The sequence below is a fragment of the Rhinolophus sinicus genome, chromosome 4 (genome assembly GCF_057876585.1).
Source record: "Rhinolophus sinicus isolate RSI-liver-muscle chromosome 4, RSI-T2T, whole genome shotgun sequence".
Lineage (NCBI taxonomy): Eukaryota > Metazoa > Chordata > Mammalia > Chiroptera > Rhinolophidae > Rhinolophus > Rhinolophus sinicus.
Window position 1 is genome coordinate 57,034,341 of NC_142504.1, and position 12,884 is coordinate 57,047,224.

Here is a 12,884-nt window from a genome sequence, read left to right on the forward strand (position 1 = left end):
TCACTCTGGCCACTTGGCCCACTACCATACTCCCTTTAGAGAGTAATCTCTTCCAGTGGTTAGATATAGGAGATTAAAAATATTAAGTACAATAGAGCAAAAGATAGGTTTCAATCCCCAAATCATAAATTTACCTTTGTATATGCTGCTGTGGCATGTGGGTATAAGATCTAGAGTGTAATCACCATATTAGATATTTGAATGATTTCCACTTTTTTTTTTTTTTTAAAGATTCTATTGGGGAAGGGAAATAGGACTTTATTGGGGAACAGTGTGTACTTCCAGGACTTTTTTCCAAGTCAAGTTATTGTCCTTTCAATCTTAGTTGTGGAGGGTGTAGCTCAGCTCCAGGTCCAGTTGTCGTTACCAGTTGCAAGGGGTGCAGCCCACCATCCCTTGAGGGAGTAGAACTGGCAACCTTGTGGTTGAGAGGACTTGTTCCAACCAACTGAGCCATTCAGGAGGCAGCTCAGCTCAAGGTGCCGTGTTCAATCTTAGTTGCAGGGGGCACTGCCCACCATCCCTTGCGGGACTCAAGGAATTGAACTGACAACCTTGTGGTTGAGAGCCCACTGGCCCATGTGGGAATCAAACTGGCAGCCTTTGGAGTTAGGAGCATGGAGCTCTAACCGCCTGAGTACTGGGCTGGCCCCTCCACTTTTATAACTAAGACTTAAAGATGGGATTTGAAATCATTATTATCTTCGAGTGCTTCAGATTTTTTAAAAGGCATTCTATTAGAATCTGGTAGTGTTAGCTGAGGCATGAACTAATTTTGGATCATATGCAGAAAATGTCTTTTTGAGGAACTGATATCATTACAACTCAAACATGCAAAATTGTATCAAGCCAGCAATCTTTCAACTGTTTAAATTTTAAAAATCAATTCTATTCTCAAGAACTGTGAGAAGGATAAAGAAACAAAGAGTAACCTTGCCTTGTTAAGAAATTGCTGCTCAACCCTGGATGTGGTGATGAGTACAGGAAAAAAACCTCCCTGGATGAAAGTGTTACATTATTTACAATACTGCACATGCAGTGGAAGTATGTATGAAATGTTTCTTTGTTTGTTTGTTTTAAGCCTAAAGAAACTTAATGTAAGACTTTAGGGGCTCTCTCCACTGAATATCAAGGAAATTTCAACTTTGTAAATAAATCTCTATACCGAGAATCAAATATTTGTTGAATTAAGAGCCCCAGAGAACTGTCTCTCTCACTGGGTTGTGTCCCTTCCCCCTGCTTTATTCTAAAATTGAATATATTCCAAATCTGAGTCTTGAATCTCTGGTCCTCTCATCAAAGCATCCCAACTTAATGTCCAATTTACTATTTTGGTTCCATCTTCAGATTAATCATCCTCCTGACCTCCAGGTCAACCTTTCCAATTTCTTTTTGAACTTGAATGGCACACCAAACTCAATGTTTACCATTGGGAATCTCTTACTAAAACCACAGTTCTTTCCTGGATCTGCCCTCTTGCATAACACCAGAATTTTGACTCATTTAACATTTTTGGTGGAAAGGGAGGCACTGCTAACTTCAGTCCTCTTGGGAGATTCTTTCCCATAAATCCACTGATCCCTTGCTCTGGCCATTTCTAGATCAGACCACTGGAAGCCCCAAGGCAAAAGCCATGGCCCAAACCCCTTCTGACTATTTCATGCCTGCTTTTCAATTCTCAGAGTATAAATAAATCTCAGAGACCTCAACTTTCCAGTGACTGAACGTTACATGCATTGGTTTTAATGTCTTTTTCAAAAGGGAGAATTCTAAAATATATACTCCTGGAAATAAAAAAAAAGCAACAGTATTTGGCCTACAGTGAAGTATCCCCAAATATAAATTTTTTGAAGACTATGAGTACTTTCCCAAAGTATCTTCTTTTCAAAGTTACTTTTGGTTTCCCTAGGATAATTCCTACGTTGAGGGAAAAACTGGTCTCTTTATGTCATAATTGGTACAAGATCTAACTAACATTTAGGGTTTTTCTAATCTCAGCTATTAAGTATACTTCTCATTGTTTTTCATTAAAATTTTTACATTATTAGCCCTATCTGGTTGTGAACTGAGCTAGTGTTACATGAGAATATATACTTGAATGCTGTAAGCCCTGGGTTGAATTCCAGCAAATACACACTTAACACTCAGAAACTCTTAGTAGTAAATGGGAAATATTTTTTGAAACAGAATCTTTAAGACATACTTACGGACAAGAAATTGCAGTCTAAACCACAACTCCTTTTCCTTTTTAACATCTTTAAATACATACGATACGATTGTAAGTGAAACCACTTGCTTTCATCTAGTGTTAGCTGGAAAATTTTCTTGATTGTAAGTCAAGAAGAAGAGAATGTTACAGATTCAAGATTCATGTGTCGGATGCTTCAAAGGCTAATATCCAAAATGTCAGAGTTTGGAGTAAGAAAATGTTTATTGATCCAGAAGTCTCCAGCTGGAGAAGATGGGGGCCCTTAACTTTTCCGCAAATCTATCTTAAGAGAGCCCTGAATTCTGGCTTCTTTTATGTCAAGGGAAGGGAGGAGGAGCGGGCCTGAGGTGAGTTAGGACTGCAGACTTCTAGGCTCTGAGAGAGACCAAAGGAAGAGCACAATACATGTAAATCTTTTTGTTTCTGGTTGGTTCATTGACCCCTGCTGATCTGAGACCAGTCTTGAGGCACGTGCAAGTCTTTGATAAAAAGTCATTATTTTGTCCGTATTTGTCCACCTCTTCAAGAGAGTCACCTTCATTCAGGGGCTGTTTTTGTAACTTACTTAAACCTCTAACAGAATTTCTCTAATTAACTAGCATATGGGAGAAATGCAGGATGGAATTACCGTAGAGTCAGAAAGAGGAGCATTTCACTTTGTTACAAGAACATTAAACATTGAATAAAAAAATGAATGTTACTTTATTTACATCAAACTTAGAAGTGTTTTAAGGGGAGGGAGTGACTAAAGCATCGATACTTCAATGGTTTCTTTTTTTGGCCTTAGACTATTTTGACATCAAAGAAGAAATTCATAATAAATTTTACATTGTATGAATCCACATTTAACAGGATTGAAGCTACTGAAAAACAAAACTGTGCAAAGATATTGAAAACAGATTTTGATCAGCTACACACTTTTATGACTTATCTAAGAATATGTAGAATTAAATAGTCAAGCACATAATCAGTATTCCTAACAATTCACCCACAAGGACATATTTCTATTGATAAGAAACCTTCTCCCCTCAAATAAAATGAATTGCCCCCATGAATTATGAAGAGGCTGCCTCCATGTGCAGTTCCTTAATAGTATCTGACAAGGCTGCTGCTCCAAAAGGCACTTCCTAATGCATTTGCTCCTGAATTAGTAATAGGTTTTCAGCTTCAATGTGTTTCCCCTCAATGTTCAGCCTTTCATTGTATAAGGAGGCTGAGTAGAGACATATGACTAACGTGGCTCCCCTCTTCTTTATTTCTTCATTTTTTAAAAGAATGTGACCAAAAGATGCAACTTGGGTTTATAATGATCTGTGTTGAAACATCTACAGTGTTTTAGTATGATAGGAAATGTTTTTAGTCTCCCTCAAAATCTTGCTTTGAGTTTCCTTTAACATTAACTAGGCTTGCAAAACCTATTCACCAAAACTTCTCCTGCTCAGGCTCCTCTCCTGCCTCAGAATTCGCTCATTTGTTTTCGAAAAACATCCACAGGAATATGAGAGAGAAAATCTGATTCTTTATATAATTTGGAGGGGGATAAAAGTATTGGCTAATAACAAAACAGATTTTAGAGCCTGAAAACTGAATATTGTCATTAGGCTGTTCTCAGCCAACCCTATAATAATGCCACAAGAAGGACCCTGTATATCACCTTTGGAATGAAAAAAATTGGGGATGCTTCTACTCCACACTTGAGATTCTGACTGAGTAAGCCTGAAATGTAGCATAAACGTTCAACTAAGGAATCCTATTAAAAAAAAAAAGAAGAAGAAGAAGAAGAAGAAGAAGAGGAAGAGGAAGAGGAAGAGGAAGAGGAAGAGGAAGAGGAAGAGGAAGAAGAAGAAGAAGAAGAAGAAGAAGAAGAAGAAGAAGGAGAAGAAGAAGAAGAAGAAGAAGAAGAAGAAGAAGAAGAAGAAGAAGAAGAAGAAGAAGAAGACATATTGGCAAATTCCAGAAGAAAAAATTGTTCTCCTTCTTTCAAAATAAAAGCTATAGGATGACATTCTGAAGCAAGGAATTATTAAGAATGGTTTGGATCAGGGTCCTCTGCTTATACAACCACTACTTTTTTTTTTTTTTTTTTTAATATTTTATTGGGGAAGGGGAACAGGACTTCATTGGGGAACAGTGTGTACCTCCAGGACTTTTTTTTTCCAAGTCAATTTGTTGTCCTTTGAATCTTAGTTGTGGAGGGCGCAGCACAGCTCCAGATCCAGTTGCCGTTGCTAGCTGCAGGGGGCGCAGGACTCCCTTTGAGGGAGTCAGACCGGCAACCTTGTGGTTGAGAGCTGGGGCCCCAACAACTGAGCCATCCGGGAGCTTAGTGGCAGCTCAGCTCAAGGTGCCGTGTTCAACCTTAGTTGTAGGGGGCAGAGCCCACCATCCATTGTGGGACTTGAGTTGAACCGGCAATCTTGTGGTTGAGAGCCCACTGTCCTATGTGGGAATCGAACCGGCAGCCTTTGGAGTTAGGGTCATGGAACTCCAACCACCTGAGTCACCGGGCCGGCCCTACAACTACTACTTTTTATCTTTAAATTAAAATTCACCATAAATCTCTCAGTAAACTTTCCCATCTCTTAATCTTTCTTTTCTTCTCCTCTATCTTTTAATTAATAAACTGTGGGGACAGAGCCCCAGAAAGTAGTTTACAGGTTCTTGGCCTCACGTGGAAAGGTGCTGGCTCAGGTGGTGGATGGCCGTGGGCTGTGGCTGGTTGGCTGTCGGCTGTGGCCGGTTGGCCAATTGGTCGCTAGTATAACTGCTGCGGCTATGGAGGAGAGCCGAGGACTGCCGGACTGCGAGGACTGCTGAGGAGAGCCGAGGATTGCTGAGGAGAGCCGAGGAGAGCGAAAGAGAGAGGAAGAGAGTAGAGGAACAGAGTGGAGGAGAGTTGTCGGTCAGTTGGCGGAAAGGCTGACGGCAGGTCGCACATCAGGTGGGCCCAGCCTCCAGTGAGACCATAGTGGTATGACTCCCCTACCTATGGCTCCGTGGGTGTTCCTTTTTGGCCTCACCATATCCTGCGTTCTTGTGTGAGGAGCGGGAGCAGAGACCCCGCAGGCCGCCCCGCCTGAAAAATGGCGCAGGGAACAGGGTCTCCCACACGATATAAACTCAAATCTGTTTAGTTTTATATTTAGCTTTCCCCCATTCTGTAGGTTCAGCAATGTAGATGTTGTAACTGGACTCCATGCTATTTTCCCTTCTTTTCTGTTTTATATTTTCTAGGTTTTGAGTATCATTGTTGATTTCATATTAATGATTTGGAATGTCTATTTTTCTAATATGTCTAAATAAGCCCCAGAAGCTTTCACTACTCTGTGATTCTCTGGAAATTTTTACAGAAAAGAAAATTTAAAAATAAAAAAGGAGGGAGTATCTCTGCTAGGTGCTGAGGGTTAAGCTACCATCACCTCCCTATTTGCCCCTAGAAACTAGAGAGAGGTGATCCATAGTCTTGTGTATGATATTAGAGCAAAGCTGTGAACTTAGGCACCTACCCAAGACTAGAGTGAACTAGTGAGAGCTCACAAGGCCACCAAAAGCTGAAGAATAAATGTCTCCCGTGTTACTTCAACCTTCATTTCAAAGAATGGTGAAAAAGGAAAATAATTTCTCAGAAACACTGGTTTCCGCTGTTTCTATTAAATTTATCTGTACCATGGGAAATTATTTGACAAACTAAAAAGTCTGGAGCTCTGAGGCCCTAAAATATTTCCTTTTGATTGTCAGCATAAGTCACCCAAAGGATGTTTATTTTAGATGTAGATTTCTAAAAATTAGTGATAACTGGCCTGCCATAAATGGTGGACCCTACTAAGAGAAGAAGCTTTTTTTCATTACTTTCATTTTATTTTATATTTCTCTTTCCTTTTTCTAAAACAGTTTACTTGAATCTTGCCAGGAGGACTCTTAAACATCTGATTATCAAGTTAATAAGGACCAAAATCAGATTAATTTTTTGAAACATCACTTGAATAACATAAACTCCTTTTCTCCTTTGAACCCCTAAACAGAATTCTCCAGAGTGAGCTCCATGCTATTTGTAAAATCACTCCATGGGCAACCCTCTCACTTACCGTTGTGCCCAGCACATATTTGCTCTCCAGGGTCTGCTGGCTTGTTTCTTTATGGGTCTCTTTGCTGACTTGGCTCCTATTTTTGTTTACCTTGGATCTACTTTCTCTTATATCCATATACCTAAAGTAGAAATGTAAAATTCCTGATAAATATAATGCCCAGGAGAGAAGAAAAAATCTTTAATGGGAACTTTTAGAAAATATGGAAAATCCAGAATCTGTTGGTACGTTATTATTATATTTTTCACTTTCATTAACTGACTTTTAATTCAAACCATGTTGATATATTTTATGTATCATTGTAAACCACCTTAAATAAATTTGGAGACAAGGTAAGAAAAAAATGTAATTATAAGTGCAAACCTGTAGTACTTGGTACACACCTGACACTGACCTAAAAACTTTCTATACATTAACTCTTTCACCTTTCAATTGCCTCATGAATAAGTTGCTAGTGGTATCACGCCCCACTTTTTCTTTTTCTTTTTTAACAGATGAGGCAGTGCAGGCATAGTGTTAAATATCTCAAACATATCACACAGCTAGGAAATAGCAGGGCCAGAATTTGGACCTGGGCCATCTAGCTATGGCATTCATATCCTAATTTCTAAGCCACAGTCCCAATGCACAAATATATTACTGGCCTAGTTAACAGCAGAACTCAGACCTGGAACTTATATTTTTTTGACTGATTATCAAAAGCTGTGATGTATTTTTAGTAAACTAAATTAATTGTCAAAATCTCAGCAGGATATTTTCTTTTCTCTTTTTTTTCTTTTCTTTTTTTTTTTTAGAGAGATGAAAAAGCTGACTCTAAAATGACTATGGAAATGCAAAGGACCTAGAAAAAGAACAAAAGTAGAGGACCTACACTATCTGATGTCATGCATTACTATAAAGCTATAGTAAACAAAACAGTATGGATTTGGCCAATACCACTGTAGTCTAATTTGTCCATTTTTTTCTTTTATAGTTTGTGCTTTTTATGTCCTATCTAAGAAATATTTGCTTATCACAAAGTTGCAAATATTTTTTATTATGTTTTCTTTTGGAAGTTTTATACTTTAGCTTTCATGTTTAAATAATATTCTACTCCTCGACTTTATAAGTTTAGTTGTTATTGATTGACTTTCTGGTAATCAAATACCAAAATTTAGGCCTTCCAGCCCTCCAATCCTTCTCCACTATCCCCACACTTTCCCTCCTTCCTTCTCTCAATATAGTTTAATACACTATTTAGTTAAATCTATTTATAAGTAATTATCTTTCTTTCACAGTTGAGCCATATACTATGCTTTCATTTCCTTTGTCGTATATGTTTGGTTTTCCTGGAGTTAATAATTACCTTATGTTTTCATTTGTGTAATTTTCTATATACTATTGTTAAATCTTGCCAGATTCACCTGAACAGCTCTAAAATTCCTCAATTCATTTGCCAGTCACCAATCAGGAAATCTACCAGGTCCTGGATTTTTTAAAACACCTTCCCCAGACACTTTGCTCCCTCCTACTCCCTCCTGAGTTTTCCTGTCTTGATGTACTGCTGGTGGCCTGGCTCTTCATCCTCTTCCTGAAATTTTTCTCACTCTACCACCTTAAATCCTCTCTCTTCTGCATCATCTGATCTTGCTAACTCATTTTAAAAAGCATAGGGTTTCAGTTTCTTTCTGAGCAAGAATACAGGGAAGCAAGTTGAGACCTCACACATCCAAAAGTCTTTATTCTACCCTCATACTTGATTGACAATGTATAGAAATAGAAGTTGGTAATAATGTTCAAGAAACTTGAAGGCTTCCAGTATTGCTGTAGTTAAGCACAACATCACTCTTATCCCTGATCCATTTTATAAGCCCATTTTGTTGTTTGTTTGTGGTTTGCTTCCAAGAAACTTTATGATAGTCTGTTTACCTCTTGTGTTCTAAAATTTCACAGTAATATGCCTTGGTGTGGGCTATTTCATGGGGCCCTTTGTTATCTAAAAAACCAGATCCTCCCCCTCTGGAAAACTGTTTTATTGTTTCTTTGCTAATATGTTCTCATCCACTTTCTCTTTTTTCTGTTTTTGAACCTACTAACCATTTTTACAATATATTCAAGGTTGGTCCTGTATCTTATTTCTTTTCTGATTTCTATCTCTGTCTTTCCAGGAAATATAATGGAAAGTTCCTAAACGTTTTTTAAATTTTGGAAATCATATTTCTATTTTCTAAGAATTTTTTTTATTCTGTGATTTTTTCCTTTTTTAAACTTTCTAAAAAATTATAAAACAACACTTGAAAGTAAATTTATAAATAATAAACATACACCTTAATGAATTATTATAAAATGAATCCCCTATACCTACCAGTCTAGGTAAGAAATAAACATTGTTAGCCACCCCAGCAACATAATACTTCTCCCCAGATACAATTCCCTTAAATGTAACCACTGTCCTGACATTGACAGTAGCCATTTTCTTGCTTTCTTTACAGTTACACCATCCCATTATGAATTCCTTAAAACTACAGATTAGTTTTGACCCTTTTTAGAAACAATACATAACTTGAATCAAAAATAGCCTTTTGTTCAACATTATGTTTGAGAAATTCATTCATGTGGCACATAAGTTCATATTCATTCTTTATGGCATTCTGTTGTATAAATATGCTACAATGTATGAATCCTTTGACTGTTGATGAATATTTATAGTAGGCATATTCCTAACATAATTTCTAGGAACACAATTTCTAGGTCATAGAGTTGGCATATCCTAACTTGAGTAGAAAATATCAAAATGTTTGCCAATATGGTCTCCCAATTGCACTCCACCCAGCAGTGTGAGAGAGTTCCAATTGCTTTTCACCAACTCTTAGACTTACCTATCTTTCTAATTATAGCCATCCTAGGAGTGCGAAATGGTAACATTGTGGTTTTAATGTTTATTTTCCTGATGACAAATGATGTTGTGATTTACAGTTTTTTGTTCACATTTAAGTTAAAATTCACCAAGAATTGATATTGTAGATGGTGTGTGGGCAAGATCAAGTTTTCTCCTTTTTTAACATGAGGATATTCAATTATCCCAGAGCCATTAATTGAAATCTGTCTTTTTCCCCCTGCTCTTAGTGCTACGTTCATTATAAATAAAGTTTGTGTGTATATGCTTCTGTTTCTGGGCCTTTGATCCTGTCACATAGATCTGTTTCTCTTTCTATGAACCAATTGCACTCTTTCTTAATCACCACAACTTTATTACGTCTTGATATTCAGTGGAGCAAGTATTCCCAAATTTGACTTGCCATTTCATGTCAATTTTGAAATCTGCTTGTCAAATTTCACCCATGTATACACACACAGAAACAATATCTTTAGATTTTTATTGGGTTTCCATTGAATCTATATACTCATATCAATTTGGGTGATATATTTGCAATATTGAGTCTTCCATTTCATGGACACAATTTGTATCTCTATTTATTTAGGTTTTATTAATCTTTCTCAATAAGGTATTACTAAATTTTTGCTTAGAAGTCTTGTAAATAATTTAAATAGACTAATTCCTAATTATTTTGATACTGTTTAAATAATATCTTTTTAAATTTTCATTTTTCTATGAGGTTGTTAGTATATGGTGTTGCTATAATATCTATATATATATTCAAATCTGGGCTGCTAGTGTAAGAAAATACAATTATTTTCCCTAGCTATAGGAAAGCAGAGCGTTCCTATGAAACTTTTCATAAGCTAAAACAGTGAAAAGTGAAGAGTATCTCCCACTTTCTTAAAGTTTGCTTTATGCCACTTTGTTTTTATGAAATACCAATTACATTAGTACCTGTTTTCGCTAACCCAAAGAAATCTAAAGAGGAAAGACCAACATTTAGTAATAGCTTTATTCAATTACTTAATTATTTAATCTGAAGAGGATTTTTGCTTTTATAAATAAAGCTATTACTGTATCCAGCCATCTTCCTAAACTCATTATTGATTCTAATAATTTTTCTATAGATGGTTTTGGACTTTCTACATATCCAACCATACCATTAAGTATACTATTAATTGTAGGTGTTTGTAGATATTCTTTACCAAATTGAGTTCCCTTCTATTTTAGTGCACTAAGAATTTTTATTATAACAAAATGTTGAATTTTGCAAAATTTTTTTCATGTGTTATATTAATCAGCCATTGTCACAAAGTGCTGTTTAACAAAACTCTGTGGCTTGTGACAACTGAATCACTTATCCAGACTGGGCTGTAATAATCTCAGCACCAGACCATGAGTTGGGCTCAAGTCTGTTCCTCATATTTCTCGTTCTTCTGGGAACAGCCAGCTACCTGGAGACATATTCTTAGCATAATGATGGCAGAAGAACAGGAGGGCAAGTCCACTGTTCAAGCACCTTTTAAGTCTTCTTGTGTCACATCTACTAATATCAAAGCAAGTCACAAAGCCAAGTCCACAATGTGGCAAAGGCAAGAATGTAGATGTAAACTAATTACTATAGACAAGTAAAGGATTGAGAGCAATAAATAAATCTACCATATTTATTTATTGAGATTATTACATGATTTTTTTCTTTATTTTGCTACTATGACAAATTACATTGATTGATTTTTCTAATGTTCAATTATCTTTGTATTCTTAGAAAAACCAAAGTTAGTTTTGATGTATTATACTTTTTATATTTCACTGAATTTGGCTTGCTAATATTGTATTTAGGGTTTTTGCATTAATGGACATAAGTGACATAAGCTTATGATTTTCCTTTCTCGTATATCCTTATCAAGTTTTGGTAATATAGATATCTTTACCTAATAAAATGAATTGGAGACTATTTCCTCTTTTCCCATATGCTGAAAGAGTTTATGTAAAATTGGAATTATCCCATCCATAAATATTTGCAATAATTTGAAGTCATATGGCCCTTGTAACTTGTCATAATATTTACATTTCATGTTCAATTTCATTAATAGTTACAGAATTGTTCAGATTTCTATTTCTTCTTGTTTCTGTTCTTTTAAGACGGAACTTTATTAAGTTTATTGGGGTGATAGTGCTTAATAAGGTTATACTCATATCATTCATTAAAGCCCATTGTCTAAACTGTACCTTCTTGGTTTTAGATTATAAAATTAAGGATGTTAGTGCAGTTTTCTGAGTATTACCAGTAATATGTCATTTTTCACACTAGGAAAAAAAACTGATGGTCTCTTATGCTATGCCAATCAAGACAGGAAGGAAGAAATGGTAGAGTGGTAGCTGATTGCATGGGTTTGAATATTTAACTGAGTTTTGTTCAAATTTCTAGGCCCCACTATTTTTGGACTTTGGGGAATTACACATCTTTAAAAACAGAGGATTGTTTTGTTTTGTTTTGTTGTGTGTTTTGTTTTTTTTAAAAGATGTGGGCAATAAGAATAATTTCCACTTCATGGATATTTGTAAATATTAAAAGAGGAAGTGCAGGTAAAGGATTTAGTATGGTGTCAGACATATAATCAGAATTTAATAATGGGCAAGGGCTATTACAACACAATTGTGGTTCGAAAGTTTTACTGGATAGGCCCCTATAAAGGTTAATAAAATGGAAATAAGTAGAAAGAATAGAGGATGGTTATGGTAGAAACAAAGATTTATTGAAGATTACTGAACACTAAACATGACACTTGTTACATAGCTTAATCATTTAAGTCCTGAAACAATTCTATGAGTTGTGCAGGGTCCCACTTCCCAAACAAGATGGAAAATAAGGGAATCACATGAAGATGGAACTGGAATTGAGATTCCTGTTTGCCTGACTCCAATGTCTATTCTTGCCCTTTATAGCACACACGGTGCTAAAGCCAGATGCTAAACTGACCTGAAGTCATCTGTGATTTGTATTCTATTTCTGGTTATTTCATTAATGTTATTATGTGTAAAGTATAAAATTAGTCCCTCCTTCTTTCTCTAATCATCCTTAAGGAGGGTTAACAATAATTGGCCTTCCTTTCTCATGGGATATTAAAGACAATTATTTCATGAGTTATTTCAGAGGGCAAGTCCCGAGATGAAAAGAATAATCAAATTTTAGAACTGAAAGTGGCTTTTGAGATCAACTGGGAGAGCTTGTTCATTCAACAAATGAGGAGACCCAGACTTAAAGAAGAAAGTGCTTGCCCATATTCTGACAATGAGTTATTTGGAGGGTACTTGGCTTCCCTGCTAGTAAGGCTTAGATTGAGGCAAGGAACATTGAGGCTGAGGGCAATGGGTTATGCCTACTTGAAGCTCAATGACACAACCACTCATGTTCAGGCATCTTTACCTCCTGCCTGGGATGAGAGGACAGAGGCAGCTTAGCTCCCTTCTGGGGCACATACATCTGGTCAACTTCAATATTTTCCAGTTGATTCTTGCAAACTTTCCTTAATCTTACCCATAGCTAATCAAAGTAGTTTCTAATATTTACCATGGACTTACTATGAAGTATTTACAATATAAAATGATTTAGTACATAGTGAGTCTGTTATTTTCATTAACTTTCCCTTATCCTCGCATAGTTCCCTTGGCTAGCAGAGGTTAGGTAATTGGGATTCCAATGCATTCTCAAAATTACAGAAGACACACG

At 36.3% G+C, this 12,884-nt stretch overlaps 1 long non-coding RNA gene across 1 annotated transcript in view; it reads right to left on the bottom strand.

The window, feature by feature from the left end:
* Window positions 1–12,884, bottom strand: part of LOC148758379 (uncharacterized) — a 71,241-nt gene that overhangs the window by 13,019 nt on the left and 45,338 nt on the right. The window lies entirely within an intron of this gene.